General features: G+C 40.4%; 1 protein-coding gene across 1 annotated transcript in view; it reads left to right on the forward strand.

The window, feature by feature from the left end:
- The window catches only part of PTER (phosphotriesterase related), a gene marked incomplete at both ends in the record, with an annotated part of 28,799 nt that overhangs the window by 9,362 nt on the left and 6,690 nt on the right, over positions 1–12,747 (forward strand).

Raw genomic sequence — 12,747 nt, forward strand, 5'->3', positions numbered from 1 at the left:
CTAGGTCAGCCTTTCACAGACTCTCTGAGGTCTGCTGGGCTGCATACACAATCTGACCTGTACTGAAAGGGCAAGGACTTCAGCTTCTATAATGGGGACAAATCACAAAAGAACATGTATTTCATGCAACAAAATGCACATACAACACACAAAAAGAAGAGCATGCTGAAAACAAGGCCTCCCGGAAAACAACAGGAATTTTTAGGCTTGAAAGAGAAGGTTCTGAACCCACAGGCTGCTGTGACTGTGGGTAGCAAGGTAAGATGCTGGCTCTGTCCTGCAACTCTTTTTAGGACACTGGGCTTTCTAGCCGGACTGCCGCTCAGCCTTGACTACCTGTAAAACTGTTCATTCATCCCCCTAAAGGTAGGATTTCTGTCATTTGAGAATACAAAATAAAATATCTCCAGGTGTCCACAATCCATTGATGCAATTAAATTTTTTTAAAGTTTTTCTAATCTTTTTTTTTTAATTTAATTATTTGGTTGCACCGGGTCTTAGTTGTGACAGGTGGGCTCCTTAGTTGCGCCTCCAGGGCTCCTTAGTTGCGGCACGCAGGCTCCTTAGTTGTGGCATGTGAACTCTCAGTTGCGGCGTGCATGTGGGGTCTGGTTTCCTGACCAGGGATTGAACCCAGGCCCCCTGCATTGGGAGCATGGAGTCTTATCCACTGCGCCACCAGGGAAGTACCAACAATTCAATATTTTTAAAGATATATAAATCTTCACTAGCATTCATAATAAGGCATTTTACCTTAAAATACATGCACACACACATAAAACAACAACAACAAAACTGCTATGTGCCTATCCAAAAGAAGCAGTTGAGACCCTGAGAGAGAAGAGTTAAGGAATGGCCAGCACCTTAGGACACCTCTGAACCACACTGTTGTCATGTGACCACTTGTGACCTGCTTCAGGTCATTTGCCTGGAGAGCACAGCCTGACAAGATAAATCTGCTTCTGTGTCTGGGCCCCTCCCCTAACCATCTGTTTTCTTTAAGAAATACAGGCCTGTGGAAGTGCCTGTGGACTGCGGTGGATGTAACCCTGGGGAACATTGTAGGGGGCTGCCCTTGACAGTTACAGCCGCCCAAAGTCAACATTTGTCGAAAAATAACACCAGCACTTATGTGTTCCCGTTTGGGCTTTTAATCCACAAAGGCTTTATGTGTTTTAATCACGTATTAAAACTTGACTACCTGTTAAAACTCTAGCCACATTTCCAGGTGGCATGTGATCACAGCACCGCCTCTGCCCCTGGTTTGATACAGGGTATATGGGATTGAAGAAGATAACCCATGGAGAGTCTTTTTGCCATCCGCCTCCAAGGAATTTTCTCTGCAATGTACTATAGAGTAGCTGTAGGTATTTTTATGACAGCAACATTCTGTCATCACCAAGGCAAGCTGGGTAGAGCAACATGGCTGGAAGGTATTTGGGGACTAACTATTCACTGATCAAACTCGGAGCCACTGGGACGGCCAAAGACAGGTGCTACGCCTCAATCTTTCTTCTACTTACCAATTTAACAAACCAAAGGGCTTTCATGGAAATCCAGGGCCTAGAGTTTGATTAGAGGCACAATGATAATTAAGTGCAGGAACAGAGCACATCTCTCTCTTTGAAAATTTCTCCCTGTGGAAGGGAGAGGAATTTGACCCAAGGGTTTCTGAAAGAGGAGAAGGCAGATTGCAGTGGATGGGCTCTTTACCCCTGATTATTCAGGCCAAATTCGTCCACCTCCTTAAAGGACACAATTTAGATACATTTGTTTTCATGCTCTTAATTAGATTAAGTGAGTGAGTGGAAAATCACTTCATTTATTCATTCATTCAACAAATATTTGTTAAGTGCCTAATTACCATATACCTGACACTAGGATGTAGCAGGGGACAAGACCCATTTTCTGCCTTCAGCATGCTTACTTCATTATAATAATGGTGACTTAATCTTAAGGGTGTCTTTGTAAAGGCACCAAAAAATAATCATCTGGTATCCTTTGAACTGTACAGTTTTAACTCCTGTGAATACTAGTGAATGAATGTGAAACCATCCAAAAACAATTCCAGGCAAAAGTCTGGCAAACTTAAAAGTGACCAAAATATTTTTATATATTTAAATAGCGTGGAGGTACTTTTTTTTTTAAAAAAAAGAACAATTGGAATGTTTTGCGCATGAAATGGTTTATAACACTTAGAATCCTCTGCATACGGTGCTGTATTTCTTAACAGTTATTGTTAGGATCTTGGGTACGCATGCATTACGTGCAAAATGCACGGTGTGTGGTGAGAGGAATGAGTACGTCTTGTAGAGTATATACTTTGTACATGTTATATATAGTAAAGACAACTTACTTAGTCGTATCAGTTCAGATCCAACTACGGAGCGAGAAATTAAAGACATTAATTCAGGCAACAAAGTAGGGGCCTGATAAGCACATGAGAATTGTTAAGAGAAAATATTTACTAGTAACAGTGCCCTTTTCTCATTTCCTAATATCCACTGACATTTCTTCTGTTACCCGTATGGCATGAGACAGGAAAATGTAAGAAAAACGAGATGTTTTTAAACATACAATCATGGCTACTGGCATAGAATTAGGTATGACGGTAGCTAAAGTTTACATAAAAGTCTACACTGCAACCCACAGAATGGGAGAAAATATTTGCAAATGAATCGACAGACAAGGGATTAATTTACAAAATATACAAACAGCTCATGATCAATATCAAAAAACCAACCCAATCAAATATCAAAAAAATCCAATCAAACAATGGGTGAAAGATCTAAACAGACATTTCTTCGAAGAAGACATACAGGTAGCCAAGAGGCACATGAAAAGATGCTCAACGTCACTAATTATTAGAGAAATGCAAATCAAAACTACAATGAGGTATCACCTCACAATGGTCAGAATGGCCATCATCAAAAAAGCTACAAACAACAAATGCTGGAGAGGGTGTGGAGAAAAGGGAACCCTCTTGCGCTGTTGGTGGGAATGGAAATTGATACAACCGTTATGCAGAACAGCATGGACGTTCCTTAAAAAACTAAAAATAGAGCTACCATATGATCCAGCAATCCCACTCCTGGGCATATATCCAGAGAAAATCATAATTCGAAAAGATACATGCACTCCAATGTTCAATGCAGCACTATTCACAATAGCCAGGACACAGAAGCAACCTAAATGCCCATCGACAGAAGAATGGATAAAGAAGATGTGGTACATATATACAATGGAATAGTACTCAGCCATAGAAAGAATGAAATAATGCCACTTGTTGCAACATGGATGGACCTAGAGACCGTCATACTGAGTGAAGTAAGTCAGACAGAGAAAGACAAATACCATATGATATCACTTATATGTGGAATCTAAAACAATGGTACAAATGAACTTATTTACAAAACAGAAATAGAGTCACAAATGTGAAAAACAAACTTGTGGTTATGGGGGGAAGGGGGAGAGGGATAAATTGGGGTTGACATATACACACTACTGTATATAAAACAGATAACTAATAAGGACCTACTGTATAGCACAGGGAACTCTACTCAGTGCTCTATAATGACCTATATGGGAAAAGAATCTAAAAACGAGTGGATATATGTATATGTATAACTGATTCACTTTGCTGTATGGCAGAAACTAACACAACATTGTAAATCAATTATACTCCAATAAAAATTTTTTTTTTAAAGTCTACATTGGTTTGTAGAGAGCACTCAGTGACAAAGAAACACAAACCTTGAACACATTTCTGTGTGATGTCGTGTGGTGACATTGGCCACAGCTATTCTTTCATGAATGCAGTGCATATTCTATGTCTGCCTGGGACAATGGAGAAAGGGAGTGCTGGGGTCACTGTGTCTGATTCTATTTCTGACACCAGCACTTACTTGCTAAGTGACCGTGAGCAAGTCATTTAAGCCTCCAGTCTTTTGCTCATCTGTCAAAAGGCATTAAGAAAAATTATTTTTTAACCCTTAATGTGTTAGGCAAATGTCCCCGATTATCATTTATCATGGTTTTCCTTTCATTGCAAAACTTATTTTAAAAGAAATAGAAAATCCAGGCAAATACTGGACAAACTGAAATGGAGCAAAACTACTTAATATACCTAAAAGTGCCGAATAAAATACAATTAAGTTATGCTGGTAATTGGTATGTGTTGAGTATCCTAAATCGCACTCTTTAACAAAGACACTTGGGCGAATCAGCCCAATGTCAAGAGCAAACGAAGGCACCAGTCCTGTATTCTCTCTGATACATTATACCCACCAAAAGCTTCCACAAGTAATTTTTTTCTTCTAGAGACATTTTTCATGACTCTGACACCATTCCCGTGAAATGTGACATTATAACAAAAAGGATTGCCATGTCTATGAGATTTATCTTCACTCTCCTCAATACCATCATTCCTTGAACTGGGTATCGCTTACATGAAAAACGCAACCTCTTTTGTGCTCTGTGGTAGCTGGAAAGTTCATATGGTAAAAAGCTCTTCCTAGGGTGGATAAACTGTGAAATCCATTTTAAAATGAGGTTTTAATTACATTTCGCAATTCAGAGCCAACTTCTGGTTTTGGTGTAATTTAAACAAGAGTTTTTTTCTCTTGCAGCCATCTGTTCCTCTTCCTCAAGCCTACACTTATGTCATAATATTGAAAATGTGACGTCATTCCCTCCTATGACATCATTAAACATGTCTGTACGATAAAGACCCAAGAAGAGAACTGAATCACGTGGGAGGAAGACGCCTGTTCAGATATAGATAATGAGGAATACGTAAAATAAATACATTGCAATCGGAATTATTTTTCTATTGCTTTTCATTCCCAGTTACTCCTTACAGTTGAAAAGACTGTTCCATACAAGTAATGCTTTATCACCAAAAAATCCTCTAAAAAAGACAAAAGAATCTTTAAGATACCTACATATATGGGAATAAACTAGTATATTAATGTGAATGCACCATCTGAATTGATGGCTTTGAGTTTGTGTGAAACCAGAGTTCCTGGTAAATATTTAATTGAAATAATAAATTACACTTTCTAGTCACAGACAATGTTTAGGCCGTACATTAAAAACTTACTTCATTCTTTTCAGTTTCTATTTTTGACATTAAAAAATAAATTAATTGAAATTCATCAATTAAGAATTTTTCAGATTTTGTAGGTAAGTTGCAACTGCCGTTAATGGTACAGAAATATACGTAGTGTCTTAAAATTATATTAACGTTGAATTTATTAGGTTATAGTAATTTATACATTAATTTCTTTTAAACATTGTATTACAACTATTTTAAAAGTTATTTTAGGTTGTTACATCAACAATTCTAGGTGAGTTTAATAATTCTTTTAAGTGGTTGCTGAAGAACTCTCATAAAATTATAAAGAATCCCACATGACACTATCTGTACAAATACTCATTGGTTTTAAATTAAGAAATTCAGTGAAGAGGGAGACAGGACTTTTTTGGAGTTCTTTTGTGGTAAACAATTTTTATAATAATCAGTCATTGAAATTAAACATTGTTTTAAATAAATCGGTTATATATAAGCATCTCCTTAGTATCGTATTTTTAAGTTAAAAAAATTTTTTTAATTACTTGGTCGAGTTCATAAGTTTTGGCACTGAAGATATTCTGTGCTTCTGTATGTGTCAGGCCCTGAGCTAGTCCAGTCTCAAAATACAGCGACACTCACAGCGCTTACCCTCCAGGCCCTGGAATTCACAGACTGTAGTAGCTGATGAATTCCAACAAAGTCACTGCACAGTATAATGGAAAGTGCACTAGCCTAGGAGTTCCTGGAATTCCTGGGTTCTTGATCACTTAAAAGACCCAAGCTTTAGTTTCTTCATTTCTGCAACCGTGTTCATATGCAGCATCAGTATTTCACCCGTTCATTATGAGTTTCAGAACCTGCCCTTTCCATGCTCGTGGTAGCATTTAATGATGCCAACATCTAATGAACTGCCCGTGGCAGGCCCTTGATTCTCCTTCTACACTTCTGTCACTATGGAGACCGTGTCCCACCGCTTACTCTTCCTTCTTGCCCTATTCTGGTCAATGACAGTATTATTCGCCCAGATGTTAGTCTAAAGTCCCCTCCCCTCTGCAGCCCCACATGTTAAAACCTGTCTACCACACTAAGATCTCCAAATATAGCCCCTCTGATCTATTCCTCTGTTGTTCACTTAATTCAGATCCTCATTGTCGCCTGAACTACTGTAATAGTCTCCAAACAGGAACCACCCCCTTAGCTTTGCTCCCTAATCTAGCCTCCAAATTGCCATCATTTGGATCTTTGCAAACACACATCTGATTACATCCCCCACCCCGATTTACGATCCTTCAGTGGTTCTGTGTCACCTTCAGCACAAAATCCAAACATCTTGGTCATCTGGTCCCCACCCATCTCTCCATCTCATCTCCCACCCTCTCTAGTGCATAGGCAGAATCTGGGCTAAAGCCACACTGCCCGTGACTTTGAGTAACTTATTTCCAACCTAGTCCGTCTGGTGGAAATACCCTATTCTCTGCTCTACTAGGCAGAGTCTTTCTTCAATATACAACTCATCAGAGATTTTGTTCTCTATGAAGCTTTTCCTGGATGAGCCAAGCAGTGTTTGATATCTCCTTCTTTGTGTCAACCCAGTTCCTAGTAGTACTTTCTTAGACTTGGTAAGGTCTGAAAAGCCATTCTGTGTTTCCATGTCTCTTTTCCCTAACAGACACTGATCTTCTTGAAGGATGAGACCCTGTATTATTTGTCTTTTTTTCCCCAGCTCATACTTCGTAGTAAGTAGATGATCAACAATTTCTTATTAGATGGATGGGTGGGTGGGTGGATGGATGGATGGATGGATGGATGGATAGAAGCGTCTCCCCTCATGCACTTTAGCTCTGATAAATTACAGCCTTATCTTCTAGAAATGACAAGCTCTTTTACCTCTCAATAGGTGTTCTCCTGGATCATCCATCCGTCACCGGACACTTAAACCCCACCAACCTACATCTAAATAGTTTTCTTCAAGACTCAACTCAAAGGAGTCACCTCTTTCATTATTCTTTCATAATACTTTGTATGTATTTGTACTATAAAAAGCTTTCAACACATTTAATTGTAATTATTAATTTAGATATCTATCTCCTTCCCTAGACTTTCAGTTCTTTGAGACAGCAGCTTAAATTTCTTATTCATAGGAGTATCCCAGCACAAAGGCTAGCACGGGGTAGGTGATAGCACAAGACAGTAAATGTTGGCTGTATTAATTCATGAAGGTGTGCTTGAATGTATGAGATGAAATCATGTATTTGCGAGTATCTTGAAACTATAAAAACCCAAGACAAATGTTAGGTAATGTCATCATCTTGATAACACCACGTGTTATATCCTTTCCTCTGCTTCTTAGTTCTCGCTTCCCAGAGAGCGCAAAGCTCCTTGTCTAAATTATCTCTTCACACAGACTTCCTTGTTCCCACTCAGAGTGCATTTTGACATTAAACTACACCCCTCAGCTCTTGGATCAGATCTAGAATATAAAGAGGTTTGAAAAACAGAACCAACTGTCTTGCGTTTTAATACTGGCCTTAAAACATGTATGTACGTGATAACCATATTCTGAAAATGAAGATAGCCAAATGGCATCAGAGAACCATTTTCTTAGTCAATAGCAATATATTTGTCATAAATATAAGCCCGTTCCTTACATAGAGAGAATCTGTTTACTGGTTGAAGAGCAAAAGTGTCAAACATGCAACAAAAGAAATGATATAGTATGAATAACAAGAACAAATACTTGATTCGAGCACCTCATCTTCCTCTTGGGAAATCTCAGGACATTTTACAAATGACATTGCAATCAACTTCATTCACCTGGAAGAAGGGACTTTCTCCAGTGTGAAATGCAGTAGCTCTTCTGCATCTCAGAGTCACCTCATTGACTATTTAGGGCAAGAGGTGAAAGATATATACCTTAAGGGCTGGGGAAGACTGGAATAAGAGAGAATATAATTATTCATGCATATAGAATATGGAATGAGGAAAACTGGCTGCGGTTGACACCTTCGCTCTTATAAGAAGTGCTATGAGATCATGGAGGGGCAGGACCTCCGTTTAATCCTCTTCTGACAGACGTCAGGCAGAGTACATTTTCCCCTGGTACCATTTTGACATCTGGGGTCAATCCTTTCTCCAAGTGAAAAAAAATTCACATGCATAAATGCAACTTCAGTAGCACCCTGACAATCCCTGGAAGTCATCCAGCTGAATGTCACTTTAATGTAGTTAAGTCACCTTGTTAGACATTCACGGTGCAAGGTGAGATGCTTTTGTGATGGGGTGTTTTTCTCCATAGGTAAGTGCTGACGTAAGGAATGGAGCAGCTGAGGCGGGTGAATGCTGTCATCACAAAAGGGGCAGCAGGGTCTAAGAACATGGCTTCTGAAGATGAACGCAATTTGCATTTATTCACCACCTCCTCCTTTGGGAAGTTGAGACTTACAAGCTTTTCTGAGACTTAGTTTCCTCATCTATAAAATGGGGATGATCATACTTTTCTCATGTCGTTTTTGTAAAGATTAAATGAGAAAGGGCCGTTTATTTTGCCTGAGGATTATTGTTTTATTTTCTTGCTTCACCTACTTCTCCATCCTACCGCCTCATGAATATCTAATACCAAACTCATTTTATTTTCAGGGCTGTCTTCTGAAAAGTATGTCTGATCATTGACCTACTTTTCCCCATGGATTTTATACTATGTTTCCTCCTTCAATAGGGAGAATTTAAGTGCACTCATATCTTAGTTGCCTTCACACTAATGTTCAGTTATCTAGGGTGTGTCACATCATCAAATGTCACTAATAATAATAATATGTATGTATGTATGTACATACCTGTATGTATGTGTACGTATGTATGTATGTATGTATGTGTGTATATTTATCCTGGCTTTCTAATGACAGCAAATTTGTCTGCCTCCTTTTTAAACAGCATTCTCCTGATGGTCAAAATCAGCTTAGGGGCTTCCCTGGTGGCGCGGTGGCTGGAGTCCGCTTGCCGATGCAGGGGACGGGGGTTTGTGTCCCGGTCCGGGAGGATACCACGTGCCGTGGAGCGGCTGGGCCCGTGAGCCATGGACAATGGGCCTGCGCCTCCGGAGCCTGTGCTCTGCAGCGGGAGGGGCCGCGGCGGTGAGAGGCCCGCGTACCACAAAAAAAAAAAAAATCAGCTTAATTGCTTCTTTTCTGAAATTTTCTCGCCTACATATGACTGTGAAATTTTTAAGAGTGTTTTACAGAGGGACCATTTCCCTCAAAGACACACTCCTTTCTACGTGCTGTTCTACAGGGTAAGAATTCCCAGGGATTACATTTGAAACTTCCACGTGTAGTTGAATCTTACTGAACATGTTCGTCTTCCTCTAGAAAGTGATCCCTGCCTATGGTACCATTCTTCCGATAACATTTCCAATACAGGCAGGATTTATATATAATTGACATCTGGAGATCTAGATGCCTACGTTCCCCAGCCCTCTCTGAGATGAGGTTTTTGGAAGACCACATCCACGAAGATCACCTAGGGCCTCGTGGGCCACTGTTAAGGCCCTGGCTTTTTCTCGGAGGGAAATGGGGAGCTATTGGTGGGTTGTGAGCGGAGGAGAGACCTGATCTGACTTAGGTGTGTAGATAGATTTTGGTTGCTGTATTGGAGTAGACTGTAACAGAGGAAAGGTAGAGAAGTAGGGAGAGTACTTGGGAATCTATTGCAGGGATCCTGCAAGAGAAGATGGTGTTTTGGACCAGGAGGGTAGCAGGGGAGGTGGTGACGTATTTGGATTCTGGTCCTATTTTGAAAGTCAAACCAAAAGTCTATCTTGATGGGCTAGATGTAGAGTGACTCAGAGGAAGAAAGAGGACAAAGCTCCAGGATTTTTGGCCTGAGCACTGGATGGATGGAGTTGCCATCAACTTAGTTGGAGCAGCTGGTTTGGGGCAGGACATGAGGGGTTTAGTTCAAGGCATGTTAAGCTTGAGTTGCCTATTAGACAACCAAGTAGAGACGGCAAGCAATTAGGCATGCAGGTCTGAACTTCAGGAGAGAGGACCTCATTATAGAAGACCCTTAATATGTGCCACTTAGTATTTGTAAGACGCTTAGAGCAACATAAGGCTCCTAGTAAGAAAGTAAGCAATGGTCACAATTAATATAGTTCCTTCTCCTCCTCTGACCATATTATTAGAAATATCCAAAATACCTGTAATGGTCAAATTCTGTCTATTATATGTCGTTATGCTTTGAGCTACTGATTGAAGACCTCCACAAACTAAGCCTTTCTTACTTTTTCGGATAACTTCCATTTTTCAAGTGCAGTTTTTGAGGTTACTGCGGGGAGGGAACTACATTTCAAAATAAAAATTAAAACACACAGTGTGCACACAAAGTCAACGTAATTCTGGAAAATGTCCTTTGAGGATAAAATATGTAGCACTGGGACTTCCCTGGTGGCACAGTGGTTAAGAAGCACCTGCCAATGCAGGGGACACGGGTTCGATCCCTGGTCCGGGAAGATCCCACATGCCGCGGAGCAACTAAGCCCGTGTGCCACAACTACTGAGCCTGCGCTCTAGAGCCCACGAGCCACAACTACTGAAGCCCGCGCACCCTAGAGCCCGTGCTCTGCAACAAAGAGAAGCCACCGCAATAAGAAGCCCGCGCACCTCAACGAAGAGTAGCCCCCCCCTCGCCACAACTAGAGAAAGCCCGCGCGCAGCAGCGAAGACCCAACACAGACAAAAATAATAAAAAATTTTAGAAAAGGAAAAAAATACTAAACTTATCTCTTCCCCCTTATGTTATTTTAATTGTGTATATTTCATTTTTAAGCATGGTTCTTTGGGGAAAACAGAATATGTTTACTATAGTAAAACACATATTCTTTTAGCCTAGTAATTTTGGAAGCAAAAATGGTCTCCATGGTAAGAAGATAGAAAAGGAGTGGTATTAATAGAAGGTAGCACAGAGCTAATGTGCATTTTATAGCATAAAGGAAAGACGTTTTTAGCCTCCCTGCCTTAAACAACATCGTGAACTCTAAGTTACGCTAAACGGGTGAACAGAATAAAAACGAGCCAGCTACGATATGATGGCTGAGTGAAGGTCAAGACCAACTCTCCGGCAGCAGCCCAGGACAGCAGAGCCCTCTCACACTCGGACACAGAGGCTTAATTGGTCCTCCTAGGGTTTGGAAGAGAGGCTTTGAAAATACTTCTGACCCCTTAGAAGCAGATTTATAGACATACAGTAGTGCTTTAATCCTTGCATCCTGGCATTGCCAAAGTAATAGGATATCAGAATGGATAAAACCCTAATAAGACAAGGATTATCTGACGTTGCAACTCTTCTCCAAGCCCATCTTGGATCCCAAACAATCACTTCCTTCCTCTAGGTCCTTAACTCCCTTCACACAATGTTTAATGAAGTGTATTTTTTCCTTCACCTTTTTTCCATATTGCCTCCTGGTAGGATTTTTTCTTTCTTTCTTTCCTATTTCTCTCTGTGCTTAAATCTCTACGATGGCATTTTGGGAGTTAATTTTAGGCCTCCTTTTTACTTGTTAGAGTCTCAATTTCTTGAGATAATCTACTCGTTCCAGACTCAACTCTTCTGTCTGTAGCCTGCACTCATCCTATATTTTTCTCCTTTTCCCATTCATTTACACAGTCTTACAAAGAGTGATATTTTTACTATGATCTCTACTGAAGTGAGAACATAGCCGTAAAATTATCATAAAATAATAAATTCTGTTTAAAAAATAAACACACCAGAACACAAATATCTGTAGGAGTATTGCCCCTCCTTTTTCTAAAAAAAATCGCAATGATATTCACATATGCTTTGGAATTAATTTTAGAACAGATCCTCACAAGAAAATCGCCCTGTTACCTTACCTTGGCTTCCTGTTTTATCCAGATCAGTATTACTCACCTAATTCTCCAGTCTTGATGCCAAATTTCCTCTGATAGTTTCCACAGTTCACAGCAGTCCCACTAAGGATTTTCAAAGGAATACGGAGCATATCCTGAAGACAATTCTGAAAAAGAATTACAAAATTGTTTTGGAGATGGCAGCATAATTAAAATGTCTACAGTTCCCAAGTCCTTGAGATGGGAAAACTCCCTTTTGGATGGGAATTTTCCCTAATTTCTGGTAACAAATTGAACTATTTTATAGTCACATCATAAAAGCCAACTTAAAAGTTCTTTTACTTGATTTCAACTACATTCCAGTACATGGTGTGCTTAAAACTTTGAATCTGTCTATGCGAAAAATATGCTCTTGTTTTTTTGTTTGTTTTTGGCCACACCACGTGGCATGTGGGATCTTAGCTCCCCGACCCACCAGGGATCAAATTGGCGTCCCTGCATTTGGAAGCTTGGAGTCTTAACCCCCGGGCCACCAGGGAAGTACCTGGAAAATATGCTCTTAAGAGTTACAATATGGGGCTTCCCTGGTGGCGCAGTGGTTGGGAGTCCGCCTGCCGATGCAGGGGACACGGGTTCGTGCCCCGGTCCGGGAAGATCCCACATGCCGCGGAGCGGCTGGGCCCGTGAGCCATGGCCGCTGAGCCTGCGCGTCCGGAGCCTGTGCTCCGCAACGGGAGAGGCCACAACAGTGAGGGGCCTGCGTACCGCACACAAACAAACAAAGAGTAACAATATGTCTGTCTTATTGTC

The sequence above is a fragment of the Grampus griseus genome (genome assembly GCF_964374135.1).
Source record: "Grampus griseus genome assembly, chromosome: 2".
Classification (NCBI taxonomy): domain Eukaryota; kingdom Metazoa; phylum Chordata; class Mammalia; order Artiodactyla; family Delphinidae; genus Grampus; species Grampus griseus.